Raw genomic sequence first — 14759 nt, 5'->3', positions numbered from 1 at the left:
TATATATATATATATATATATAATTTTATTCAATACAAACTATTTGTTATTTCGTATAACTATTTGAAATAATCAAAACAAACAATTTAAAAACAATTTACTTCTCAAAAAAAAAAATTTCACAATTTATTTTCAATAATTTTTATTTCTTCTTTCACTCGCAATAATTATCCCCCCCCCCCTTTTTTTTTTTTTAAAATAAAAATCTTGTTCAATCCCGTTCTTGACACCATTATCATTTAATTCATCAATTAACCCCTACATCTACCCCCAAATCCCAGATTCATCTTAAATCCAGATCGAACAAAACATCCACGCGAAAAGCCCACTCGAGAGCAATAACGCATCTTGTACATCATCCCTTAAAAGGGAACCCATCACGGGACGAGCCAAAAAAAATCCAGTTTTACATTTCCATCCATCGGGCTGATCCTCGTTGCATTTAATTTCTTTTGTCCCGTCAACCTCCCCATTTTTTCCCCCTTCCCTTTTCCATGGTGCCATAGATACTCGATAGTGGCGGTAATTAAAGTTCCGATCCAAGACCATTCGTATTTGTCATCGTTGGGGAAAGGTCGAGAGGGAAAAGGGAGGCAGAGATTGCGGGAAAAATCGCGATATCCCGATCCAGAGGGTTTTCCATCGGTTTTCAATTTTCGCGTGGTCGTCGTATCGAGCGTATCCGCGAATTAGTTGGAGAGGACATGCATACGGCGACGTCGGCCAAAACGATATTATCTGGTGGATATTGAAAATCGAAAATGGAGAAGTACGTATCGGACGATCGAGTTTGCGGTGAGACGTTTCTGTCCTGTGGCCTGTTGCAGTGGGAAGGGATTGATGAGGCAGTTTTGTAGTTTTGTTCGAGATGTGGAGGAGAGAGAGAATGATATGGGAGATGAAAAAGGAGTAATGATAGGGAAAAGAAAAAGAGGATGATAAGGATGAAAAATTTATTAAGGGAAAATAGTGACGAAGAATGTAAAGGAGAAGAGAAGATTGAAAGATGAAGAAAGAGAAAAAGAATGAATACGAAAAAGAGAAAAAAGAAAGGAAAATGAATAACGAGAGAAATAACAGAGATAATGATGAAGAAAGGGCAGATATAATTATATTAAGAAAAAAGAAAAATGACGAAAAGAAAGAAATAAAAAGATGAAAAGAGAAAAAAGAAAGATGGCATGAAGAAGATGATATGGAAAATGAAAAAAATAATGATAAAAAGAAAAGAAAAAAGAAGAAAATAAGAAAATAAGAAAATAACGAAAAAGAAATTAAAGAAAAAAAGAGACTAAGAAAAAGAAAGGTATTATTAAAAAAAAAAAGAGACTAAGAAAAAGAGATAAAATATAAAGGAAAATAAGAGATAAAATATTGACAAGAGAAAAAAGGAAAGAAGAAATTTTTAAGAAAGAAGGGTGACGAAGAGAAAAAGATATAAAAGAGAAAATGAAAATAAAGAAGAGAATAAAAAAGATGATGAAGGAAATCAGAGAAAAAAGAAAGAGATAAAGAAAATAAAGAATTGTAGAAATTAAAATATAATAAAAAGGATGAAAGCATCCAAAAGATAATAATAAAAAATAGAAAAAAATACAGAATAATAAAGAAAATGAAAAAGAAATAAAATATAGAAAGGAAAGAACAAATTGTAAAAAAGATAATAACAAAAAAAAATCAACAAAAAGAAAGAAATAAGAACAAAAAAATAACAAAAAGAATGAAATGAAAAAAACGAAAAAAAAATGTAACAACAAGGAAATTTATTATTAATTATTATTAATATTTATTATTATTATTATTTATTATTAATTTAAAACAAAAAAAAAAAAAGAAAAATTGACAGAATAAAAAATAAAAAAAGTACAATAAAAAAAATAATAAATATTAAGAAGTGAATAAAATATATAAAAAGAGAAAGAATAATAAAATAAATATTTTTAAGAAGTAAATTTTTCTCAACCAATGAAGAAACAAATAGAGAAAAAAAGAAAAAGAAAATAAAGAAGATTAAGGAAATTAAAAATGAGAAGATGACAAATAAGGAGAAGTGAAAGAGAATAATAAAGATATCAAAATAGGGTGGGAACGATAAAGAGGATCAAACGAGAGGAGAATGATAAAAGAGAGGAAGGGTGATACGTAGTCTAGCATGCTCTATTGATCGGCAATCTATATACAGGAGCAGGACCAAGAGAGGAAAAAGAAAAAAAAAAGAGAGAAAAAGAAAGGAACGATCTGGTGTCTAGTTTAATCGGCGAAGCGGAGCTGTCGATGAAATTTCGAAAGTTGGAGAATGATGGAAGTTGAGTGATTATTGATGGGAGAACGAGATCGTGATGAATGTGACGAGTTTTGTGAAGAGATTAGCTGCAGCATTGGACGGCTGTATTGTACGAATTAGGGAGGATTTTTAGGAAGGGTTAAAACGGTAGAGAATTGTTCTGGGTTTTTTGTCAGTTCGTTGCCAGCGAGATTTGATTGGTTTAATTCGTTAAAGGGTGAACATTCGTTTGAATGGATCAGTGATACATATACAGGATTGGCTATTGGATTAAATTTGTCCAGAATTAGATATTATTTTTTTAAAAAATTTTATGATGGATATTTATCAATTTTATATCAAAAAAAAAAAAAAGATAAAAAATATTAGAAATTTTGAACGGTTTTAATTTAATTATATATATACATTTTGAAGATTTTTTTATCTCTGTATCTTTCAATTTTAATTATAATAATGTCATTATAATAATATATTTTTTATATTTTTAGATAAGTTTTAATAGTTTAAATTAGATGCTTTAAATAATATATATTTTTTTAAAAAAATATAAAAATATAAATAAAACATTTACTTTTTAAACAGAGCATAGTGCATACAAGAATGTGAAAAACATTAATAATTATTAAAATATTATTTTCTAAAATGTTAATGGATGGACACATTCAATTTTATATTGATTAGAATTTGATAAATTATTATAAATTTAAAAATAAAAAATATAAACAAATATTATAACAGAAAATAGTATTCACATTAAAAACTAATTCACTAATGGTTTTCTTAAATACTTCCTTTATAATAAGTTAGATAAAAAAATCTTGATATCAAAATAAAAATTTAAAAAAAAGAAAACAAATTTTTCTTAATTAACTAAATTTACAAAAATTTATTTTTTATATTTATAAGTAAAATAATTTCATGTTGCATAAAATGATTACAATTTTTGGCCAAAAAATTAAGACTATTTATAATTTTCAACATTTTTTGAGTTGATATTAAATAAAATTTAAAAATTTAAAATGAAATTAATCACAAATTTAATTACTAATCATTCATTTATTATATATTGTTATTTTTTATCATTTAAAAATAAAGGATATGATAAAAACAAGATATCAAAAAGGATATAATCAAACCAAAAAAAAGAAACACAAATCATTAATACATATATGTATTAATGATTTACATATTATTAGATTTATACATTAATAATTACTATTACTAATTAATAAAACTAAAAACATGAAAAATATTGAAAATTATATCCAATTTTAATCTTCAATAAATTAATTTAAAAACTATCTCGCTAAATTCTCGAAAATAATTCGAAAAGAAGTAAATAAGTAAACCCAAGAATAGGTGATAAATAAAAATCGCCAATCGTTCGATCATTTCATCGAATCTCTCCCTTCCCCTGTGTTTTGGTATTCTCCTTGGAAAACAAGGCGCGAAAAGCAAACGACTAATTAGCCGTGGCATCGAGGGTTTAAGCCTGAGCAGAATAGGCTGGCCAGGTTTTCGGTCGGCCTGCTTAAACACGGCGGTAAACGAAGGATTCCGTATCACGGGACCGTTTCGATTCAATTTTCACTAACTGGAGCGTGGACTAATTAACCCAACGCGAATAGCCGCTCGAGAAACAATGGCCGGCTGGCTGAGAGGGATAGTTGGTAGGGGGCGCTGTCGCGAGGGGTTGAGAGACAGGAGAGACACACTTTGTCACTGTGTGTGGGTACAGTCGAACGAGAAAGTTCCATTTCCAAGAAATATGTGAAATAAAAGTTGAAGCAATGATTAGTTGAGTGAAATAAAATATTATCGGTGCTGCTTCGAGTTTTTTGTTTTTATTATTTAAAAGAGAATTTTTTATTTAGAATAATTTTAATTTAAAGAGAAACGCACATGTATGTGTTTGAAAAGATTAATGAAAGTTTGTATGGTATGTAGAACAAAGCGAATTGTAAAGTTAGGAATAACAAGGATTTGAGAGGGATAGATTTGCAGGGATAAATATTTTTATTTCTTCGAAAGATGTGCAGTTTTTTTATTTTTATTAACAAGAAAAGAAAATATTTCATATTTCAAATAAATAATTTTTTAAGTTTAACTAAAATAAGAATTACAAAAAGATTAATAAAAGATTTACAAATATTTATATAGATGAACTGAACATGTGATTTTTAATTTGTATATCTTACTATTTGTTTCGAATTTGAATTTGAATGTAAATAAAAAATAGTATTTCATTGTGATTTAAGCATTGCATAAAATAGTATTTTCAAATAGTGTATGACTTAAGTATTAAATATAATAGAATCTCTAAATAATATTTATTTATGACATTATTTTAGTTTCTATTATAATTTTATCTCAGCCAAGTTTCATCAAAATTCTTGATTAAAAACAATATATAGGAATTTCTTTTTTATTATTTATGATTTTTAATAATACACAAAAATTGTATTCTATGAATTTGATCAATAATTAAAATTTTAAAATTATTTTTTGAAAATTTGAACGTGAATTTTACAAATTTAACAATTTTTTCATAGATTTTATAATATTTTTTGGTACTTTTACAGTAATTTCTATTTTCAATAAGTTGTTTAATTTTAAATGAAAAATTTGAACTAAATTTTTGGACTAGAAAAAAATTTTTAAAAATTAAAAAACATCAAAACCTTTTGATGACACAAAAATTAATTTTACAGGAATCTTTTGAATCTTAAAGAAGATTAAAGGCAATTTTTTTTCATTATTAAAAAAATAATATAATTTTGATTTTTTCATTCTATTATTTTGTTTCGTGAAAATGTAAGATTTAAAATCTTAAAATTTTTTTATATTTTTAAAAATTACACTTTTTTACTTGATGAAGCATAAAATATGAATATTTTATATATTAAAAAATTCCTTAAAAAAAAAAGAATGCAAAGAACATTAAAACTTTAAGAATCGATCATTTCATCATTTCACATTTAGAAAAAAATAACATTTTGTTAAAAATAAAATTATTGTCCACATCTAGATTAAAATAAGTATAAAAGATAATGTAGAAAATATCAATTGAAAGTTATTTATTAATATTATAAATTTATTATAAATATTATAACCATTTAAAATGATGAAATAAGACTATGACAAAATATGACAAAATATGACAAAATAGTAAACTGCCTTATTTTCAATTCTTTATTTAAAGCAAACTTATTTATAACTCAATAATAATAATAACTCAATAAATAAATCTCAATCTATTTTTGTGTATCAACTTTTGTTTGATCTTTAAAATCGATTCTCCAAAATTTTATTTCGCGAATAAATATTAAGATACTTTATATTCTATGTACTTATATGATTATATTAAAAACCGAATTTTCGTTGCTTTTTATAACACAATTTATTATTTAAATACATATAAGATGTAAAAAAGATTTTTATGACTGACTGTATTTATGAAGAACATAGGAAGGATAATGATGAGAAATCAAAAGGAGACGAAAAAAGCATTTTTTCGGTATTTTCATTTGCTAATGAATCGGAAAGAAAGATCACGTGTTCATTTTCCGATGAAATTTGGATGAAATAATAGAAACAAATGAAAAGAAATCGATTTTGACGAAAAAGTATAAGGTGTTTTGTCCTTGAGAAATGTTTTTTAAAGATTTTTCTGTTTTTAAATATTTAGAATCATTTACAATCGTTATTTTTGGAATTACATAAATTCAATTTTTCATATTTTGAAGAGACTTTTATGCAAATACATATTTCTCATTACATATATTTTGCATGGTTTATAAACGATGTAAATGAATGTTTTACATTTTTTTTTACTGATATAATTTTTATTTGCATAATACTTAAGTTTTATGAAACAAATAATTAATGAATAAAAAAATTGAGAATTGAAAAAATTTTATATAATATATAAAAATAGAAGAGATTGCAATGCAATGCTATTAAAATACTACTATTATGTATACTTTTTTATGCTATAGAACAATTTTTTTCAACCTAATTTTTTCAAATAAACAGATATATAATTATTAAAAAACCATGAAAAAACTTTTTCATATAATGTTATTAAATTTTGTGATAAATATATGTACATATTAAAATATACTAATATTTTGTAAATACTATTTTTAAATAATATGACATATTTTCTACATATTATTCGAATATTTGATGTTTTTTCAACTGCATAAAAAAAAAATAATATATACTATAAAAAAAGACAATGTAAAATATTTTTGAGAACCTATTTGCTATTTGATTTATTTTAACATCTTTACTCAATTGTCAATGTTAAAATTTTTGCTTGATAACAATACAATATCTTTAGAATCTTTATCTTTTAGAATTAAGGATTTGAGAGATTTATGAATACAATAAAATAAAAATATAAAAAATGATATTCTGATTAATTCACATATAATAAGAATAATATCATAATAAGATTATTTATATGACTCCAAATTCAGAATCTTCCATTGGACTTTCCCTAACGAAAGAAGAATCTAAATCTGAACAAGAAACAGAGTGACACTGAGAAATATAAAGTAACAAAGAGAATAAACAACACACATAGTTTTTTCTAAAGCAATCACGAATAAGACTTTTAATATCAATTTTGTGTTATTTCATTATGAATATTCAAATTTCATTACATGCAACATTTTGAATTATTTAAATAAATATTATTTTATTTTATGAAACGTTGTTTATTATTTATTAAATAATCTTCATGAATTCTATGAGAAATTAACAATATTTTTTGCAATCATCAAATCTCAAAAAAAAGAAACTTTCTTTGCAAAATCTATTCGCTAAAAATTCTTCCTTCATTTTTTGCCTTCTTTCACCTTTTTTATCCCACAACATCGATCCGATGTCTACACGTCCAAACCGTTCAAAATAAACACAGACAACAGCAGATTCCCGCGAAAAACATTCAACGCTCTCAAATCCCGAAGAAAAAGGCTGTGAAAAACAATCAATCCGTTTCGTATCACCCTAAATCACAACGATCCTCGCGTCTGTCCTTATCAATCTCTTTCCTCTTTGAACAATCCTTCTCCATGAACAACAACAAAAACAACAATAACAAACCTTATCCCCTCCCCCCTTTATTAAAAAAAAAGAATAAAAAGAAAAATTCCAATGACAAAATTCCAAAGGAACCATGGAGGTGAGGGAAAGGAATAGAGGAGACACGAGAGGAAAAGAGTCATACAACGAGTTGAAAGAGTCGAACATGGCGAAAATGGCGAAAACACGATTATCTCGAGTGCAGGGAGGAAAGAAGGGGAAAAGTCTTTTGAAAGAAAGGGAAGAAAAGCAGCGACGGGGACCTGGTTTGACCTGTTCATTCGGACAAAAGGGGTAAAACGTTGAAAGGGAGCAAGAAAGGAGAATTCCAGCTTCCTTGGATCGTGGTGAACTGCATGTACCTGGACAGAGGAAAGGGGTTGAGTTGAAGGCGGGATTAAACTACGAGGAAAAGTGGTTTCTAAGGCAAGGAGAGGCAACGTGGAAAGCTAAAACACCTGAACGGTTCCTCTAGCTAACCGGCCTAAACCTCTCCCCCTTCGCTTTTATCCGTGTCGTTGTTGGCCCCAGGCTCTGTGGCCTTCTAGATTCGGGAGGCGTGCTCGTGTATGGAGAAGTTCCTTGGTGGCTTGCCCTCCTCATGAAGGGCAACGCTTATATAGATGGTCAGTGTTGGGAGAAAATGTGATTTTTGAAGGTATTGAGGTTGGAAGATTGTTTGAGTATGTTTTTTGGATGAATGTAAAGGGATGTTCGCAAATAGCGTAAAGCTAGTATACTTTGTGGATTTAGTTTAAATTGACTACATGAATCAGATTATCCACTCTTATTTAACATAGGATATCAATCAAGACAAATGATACTTAGAATAATGATTGTAGAGAAAAATATTATTTTTAATATTGATGGAGTTAGAAGTTTTGCATTCTATTTGAGTATAAAGAATATACATAAATAATATAGGACTTTTTAGTCTATACATCTATAAATTGAATTGATTGAATTTTCTATTTTAAATTTTTAAAAAAAAAAAAAAGTTTTAAATTTAGGTTAAATTGACTAAAATTTGCTATATTTAATTATTACTTTTAAATCTTTATTTAATACAAGTATTAATTAAAATAATTTAAAATAATAATTATACAGAAAAATTTTTGATAGTGTTAAAATTAGAAGATTTTTTGAATTTATTAAGTTTACTATATTTATAAAATGATTTTGAATATTTATGAAATGAATTTATGATATGAATAACTTTGAAGATAAAATATTAATACAAAAGTATTATTTATTTCATTGATAATTTAGATTTTTATTTTAAAAATTTAAATCAGATTATTTATTTCTAAATATATTTCTCTGAAGTCAATTAGGATAACTATATTCATAAAATGGTTACATAGAAAAAAATATAATTTATATTTAGCAAAAAATTAGGATTAAAAAATTACTTGAATTTTGAATCTAAATATGAAATAATATGGAGCACAGACAGATAGATATAATTCATTGATATTTTAGATTTTTTAAGTTCTAAATTTTAATTCTAAAATTGATCAATTTATTCATGTCTGAATTTAGATTTACTTAAACTATCAACTAATATTGATATAGTTATACAGAAAAAGCTATATATATATTTATAGATATCAGAGATGTCAATAATTGATATTTAGAATAACTTTTTCAAATTCATCTGAAAAGAATATGTAAAAAGATATATACAACTAACATAGTGCTAGTACAAAGTTAGATACCTCATTAATAAGATTTTCACCTAAACTCTAAAATTAAACAAATCAGATTACCTATTTCTATTTTCACATTTACTTGAAATATCATCTAATAATTGAAACTCAATAAGGTTGTTCGGACAAGTTGATTATATTTTGTAATATATCTATATTTCTCTATAATATAGAGAAATATGCAATTAGTATGGAAATACAAGCATATCTTATTAATACTTTAAACTTTTTCTTATAAATAAAAATAAATCTAAAATTTATTACAGCCAGATCTATTAAGTCTAAATATAAAAAATATATAACTAATATAATGTTAATATCAAAATTGATACTACAAAATTTAAAAGTTTTAAATTAATTAATCATACTTTTAAATTAATTCTAACCAAATCAGCACATTTAGTTTTATATTTATTAAAAAATAAAGAAAATAAATAAATTTTATTTTCATTCAAGAATTTTTTTCTTGAACATTTTTTTCAATAAATAGAATAGCATTACTTATTCAATAGAATAGATCTAAAATATAAAAGAATCTAAAATGCTATAATATTTATTGTATAATTAATATAAAATTCTTATATTCATGATATCATTATTCATCGTTTTATCCATTGTTGGTAACATTTTTCATAAACAAAAAAATAAAATTATTTAAAAAATTCTCTTCAAATAAACATCTTTCAAGAAAATCACTATCGAATTTTGCGAATCACTATCGAATTGATGTTAATAAAATGTATGTTTTGTAACGTATCACGTGTAATCGAATCACAATGCCACGACTGTGACATTCAATTATGGCACTTCGCCAGTGGTCCCAATATAGAAATCTTACAAGAATTCTAATCCAAAACGTCAAGAATCACGTGTAATATTCCGTGTGTGGGACATGTATAATAAAACTATCCACAGCGTATCTAAAAATATCAAATAATTCAAGTAATTCAAGAAAATATTTTCGTCGAAAACATACCAAGTATCATCATATCATCAGATTAAAAAAAAATAATCTATTAGAATTTTTTTTCTAAATTGTTCAATTGCCATACTTCTGTCATGGCAATGAAGCTAAAATATAAAAATATAAATATAAATGAAATAAATTAATAATGATAAATAATGAATAATATAAATATGGTAATATACAAATAATAAAAATATAATTAATATATATATAGAATAAATATAAGAATAAATGAAAAATTAACAACAATAAGAATGAAAGAATAATAAAATAGTGTGTTATAGAATAAAAATATAGAATTATATTAATGTAATGACAATTAATTAAAATTAAAATAAGAATTAATAATAATAATAAATAAAAAATAATTTTGATTAAATCATATTACAAAAATTTTATTTATAATTATAATTTTCAGTTAAATTAATAGTAAATTTCAATATATACTGAAAAAAAAATGGAAAAATATTGCTTCGTGTTTTAGCGTTTCGCTCTGATCTAAAGTTCGATCAGAAAAAATTTTCAAAGGCGTGAAGTTCAATGAATAAACTTGTAATCCGACTTTGATATCACATTAATGTCATGAGTGAACATTTTAAACGCTTCTTTGAAGTGAACGGCCGGAATAATACCCTTTCACATCTAAATCGATCTTTTATTTAGTTTTTCAGAGAATATGTTATGTGTAAAAATAAAATAACGAAGCTACCTGTGGAAAAATTATGTTGAAAAATTCTTTTCACTTCGGATTTTCTTGGAATATTGATTAGAAATTAAATAGATTCGTGTCAAAAATAAAATTTTTGTTTATTTCTCTATTTTTGTACATTATCTTGATATTAAGATTTCATTAAATTTATTTAAAAAATAAAATTTTAAGATGTTCTACATTTTAAAAAATTTTAAAAAAATGTAAAAAAATTTTTTTAAATATTATTTCTTATTCATACTTCTAGATTTCACTTAGCATTATTATTATTTTTTTTTTCTTTACTTAAGTCTTATTTAAAACTAAGACCATTATTTTTTTCTGTCCTTATATTTTTCTTATGATTATTTATTTTAATGAAGCTCTTAAGCGCTAAAACATTTTCATACTATTTTTAATTGTAAAATATGCAGTAAAATTTTTATTAAACTTGTAAAATACTCTGTATATCTGTATAAAAATGAAAATAATATTATTATTTTATTGAATAAAAAATAAAGATATTGCTTTTAAAATTCAATAACACTTTTTTAAGATAATCAATTTCTAAAATTTAATAAAAAATAATAAATAAATAATATAAAAAAAAAGGATAGATACAAAATTTTTTCAATATATGGAAAATTTTCAATTATTTTCATATACAAAGACTCATAGTTGCTTTTTTTATAAAATAGAATAAACGTAAATATAATTTATTATTATAATTATTTATTCAATTTTTCTAATTAAAATGTAATAAAATATAGCAAAATATCACACAAATGCTATCTCTATCTTTTCCAAAGCTTATAACATTTTGCTTTTGCTTATAATATTTTTTATTTATTGAATTTTTTGATAAATATTATCTTTCATTTGTTGAATTGTTCAATTATAGATTAATTATTCATTTAGACTCTTTTAAGCATCCTCCAAAAAATATTGTTAAATCGGAAGAAAAAAGGAATCAATTTATTCAGCCTTTAATTTTCATATTTTTTGAATGATTAATTTTGATAATAAGATTTTATAATAATATTAAATTGTTGAAATATTTTATAATAAAAGTAAATAATTCACAACAGCAATAAATAATAATTGACATAATTTTGAAAAAGAAAAATAATGGCAAAAGAAAAGTCATTCTTCTATAACATTTTGTATAAAATAACTCGTTGATTAATTATTAATTATTAGCCTCTCATATTATTTACAAAAAAAAACATATGTTTAAAATATGATTTTATATAAACTATTTACAAAATTAATTTTCAAAACTATTTGAATTTATATCTCTAATAAATATAAATTTATTTTATAAAATACAACAGAAATTATATATTTCTTTAAAACATTGATAACTGGAAAGTCAGAAAGAGTAACATTACAAGCGTAACATCATTTTTAAAATATTTCATACATATTATAAAAATAAAAATACAATAGAAAAAATATTAATAAATAATAAAAAGAAAGATATGTTTATCGTTTATCTACAAAGAAATATTATTTATTTAATTAATATCTCTAACTTGAAAAAAAAAACAATTTCTGATTAATTATGATATTTTATACATATTATAAATCTGAAAATAAATATAATTAAATTAAATATAATATAAAAAAAAGTATAGCAAAAAAGAAAAAGTAAATACTAATAATTAAAGAAATAATAAGAAATATTATTTTCATCGAAGTTATTTAGTATTCAAAATCAAATGAAAATCATAATCATACGTACATTATATATAGATACGTATCTATATAAGACACAACATAAAATAATTTTTTTCATTCTTATGTTAATCTATTTAACTATTTAAATATTTTTTTTAACATAAAATTAAAAATTTGTTATCTTTAAAAAATTTTCAAATCAAATTACATCATCATTATTTGTCATATTACTTCCGATATGTATTCCAAACTTAAAATTCTATTATCAAAAAAATTATTGAAATTAGAAATCGAATAACAATTCGAAAATTTTATTTGATATAAAATTACAAAAATTTTTACAATATTTTGTATAAATTTCGTTAAAATAAAAAATATAAAAATAGAAATACTAAAATAAAATGTCTAAAAAAGTAAGAAAATAAAAAAAAATGACCAGACTTACGAATAATTAACGAATAATTAACCATCGGCTAAGATCGATTCCGGAAACAGGTCTTCCAATCCACGTTAAACCTTCGAGGCATTCTCTTCAGTTACCAGAAGTTCGAAAGCTTTCAGACATCTCGATCCCTGATACAAATCTTGATACACGTAGATACATGTAGATGTAAGTGTATCAACAGAGGGAACACGTATCGAACTCTATAGTCACATAACTCACCTAGTCGACTGGTTAAGCGTCGAGTAGGTACTGGAGATTTTCATTTCCGTCTTTGGTAACCTTTCCCCGTCATTAAAGGACTTAGAAAAATGGCCTTTTATCGGCCATGACTTGGGAAATGGAGTTTATCAACGAAAGAAATTTCTTTTTTTCGTTGATTGTGAATTAGTGGTAAATGGAGTAGTAAATTGAATACTTTGGGAAATAAGTGAAGATAAGTAAACTTATTTAAAATAAAGTTAGATGGATCTATTATTTGAAATTTTAAAAAGATATTTATTATTATTTTTTTTAATTCTTTGAAATTATATTATGAAATTTTTCTAAATTTAATTTAAATTTTAATGTTACAATATAAATTTAAATAAAAATTTTTATACATTTAATTTTATATACATTTTTATATAAATTTCTATACAATTTCATATACAAATAATTCGATAATTAAATTTTTAGTGATTTAAATGAAAATTTAAATAAAACTGAATTTTATACAAATTTCAAGCAGTAAAATTTAATTCCATAGTATTTTAAATCAGAATTTGATTGGCAATTGATTAATATTCAATTTTAATGTTCAAAATACTTTTTCTTTTTATAATAATTAAAATTTCTACATTAAAATATCATTCAAATAAAACAGAGAATCCTTAAATTTTCTTTTAAATATTTTTATGTTTCTAGCAATTTTTATTTTAATTATATTTTAAAAAATTGTTTTCTAAAAAAGGAGAATTGATTATTTCGATTATCAATTTATCAATATTTCTCAGCACTATTTCTATTTATAAATTTTAATTAAAAATTTAACTAATAAATTATTCCTTTCAAATATATTAAATCATTTCTTTACTAAAGATATTATAATAAAAATAAAAATAACAAATTTAAAAAACTGATAAAATATACATTAAAAAAAATATTTTACTAAAGATTTACAAATTCATGTAGTTTGCTTCTATAGTGTGAACAATTAATCATGTATTATATAAATATGTCATTAATTATATAAAAGTTATAATGTAAGAAAAAATAATCATGAATATGAAAATGCTATTTGAATATCAAAGTGTTTAAGTACTTTTCAATACAAAATTTATTAATCTGAAAATTTATAAAATCTAATGTAAAAAATTTACAAAAATTTGTCTCCTTATTTTCTATTGATATTTTATATTTTGTATCATATTCAAAAATAATTAAATATTTTTTCAATTTATTTCTTAATTCAATAAAATTCAAATAATACCAAGAAATGTACAAAAATATTTCCTTTTCTTCTTTTTATATTTTACTTTCTTTTATTTTACCTTTGAGTCTGCATAATATCCAGAATGTAACTTTATGCCATCGAATTTTATTTATAAAACTTCTCCGTAAAATATAAGATAGAAATGTGGAAATTTGTAAAACATGTCGACGTTCATGAGCCAAAGGATAGAACTATAAAGGAAAGAAGCAATAAAAATCTTATAAATTATAAGACACACGAAGATACAAAGAATAAGAATCAGTTTCTTCTATACGTATATCATACTGATACTTTAATTTTTTTTTTTTTCGAGAAATAAAAAATTCTACTTATAATAATAAGTAGAATTTTATTATTTTATTTCTTTTATAATATCTCTTTATATATCTCTCTTTTTGTAATTTTGATTCCTTTTTTTTTTAAG

The 14759-nt window shown here is 23.3% G+C and overlaps 1 protein-coding gene across 1 annotated transcript in view; it reads left to right on the top strand.

The window, feature by feature from the left end:
• The window catches only part of LOC102678545 (poly(rC)-binding protein 2), a 247919-nt gene that overhangs the window by 25747 nt on the left and 207413 nt on the right, over window positions 1-14759 (top strand). The gene's annotated exons all lie outside the window — the stretch shown is intronic.

The sequence above is a fragment of the Apis dorsata genome, unplaced genomic scaffold (assembly GCF_000469605.1).
Source record: "Apis dorsata unplaced genomic scaffold, Apis dorsata 1.3 scaffold_381, whole genome shotgun sequence".
Taxonomy (NCBI): domain Eukaryota; kingdom Metazoa; phylum Arthropoda; class Insecta; order Hymenoptera; family Apidae; genus Apis; species Apis dorsata.
This window is presented reverse-complemented; position numbering and strand designations above follow the sequence as displayed.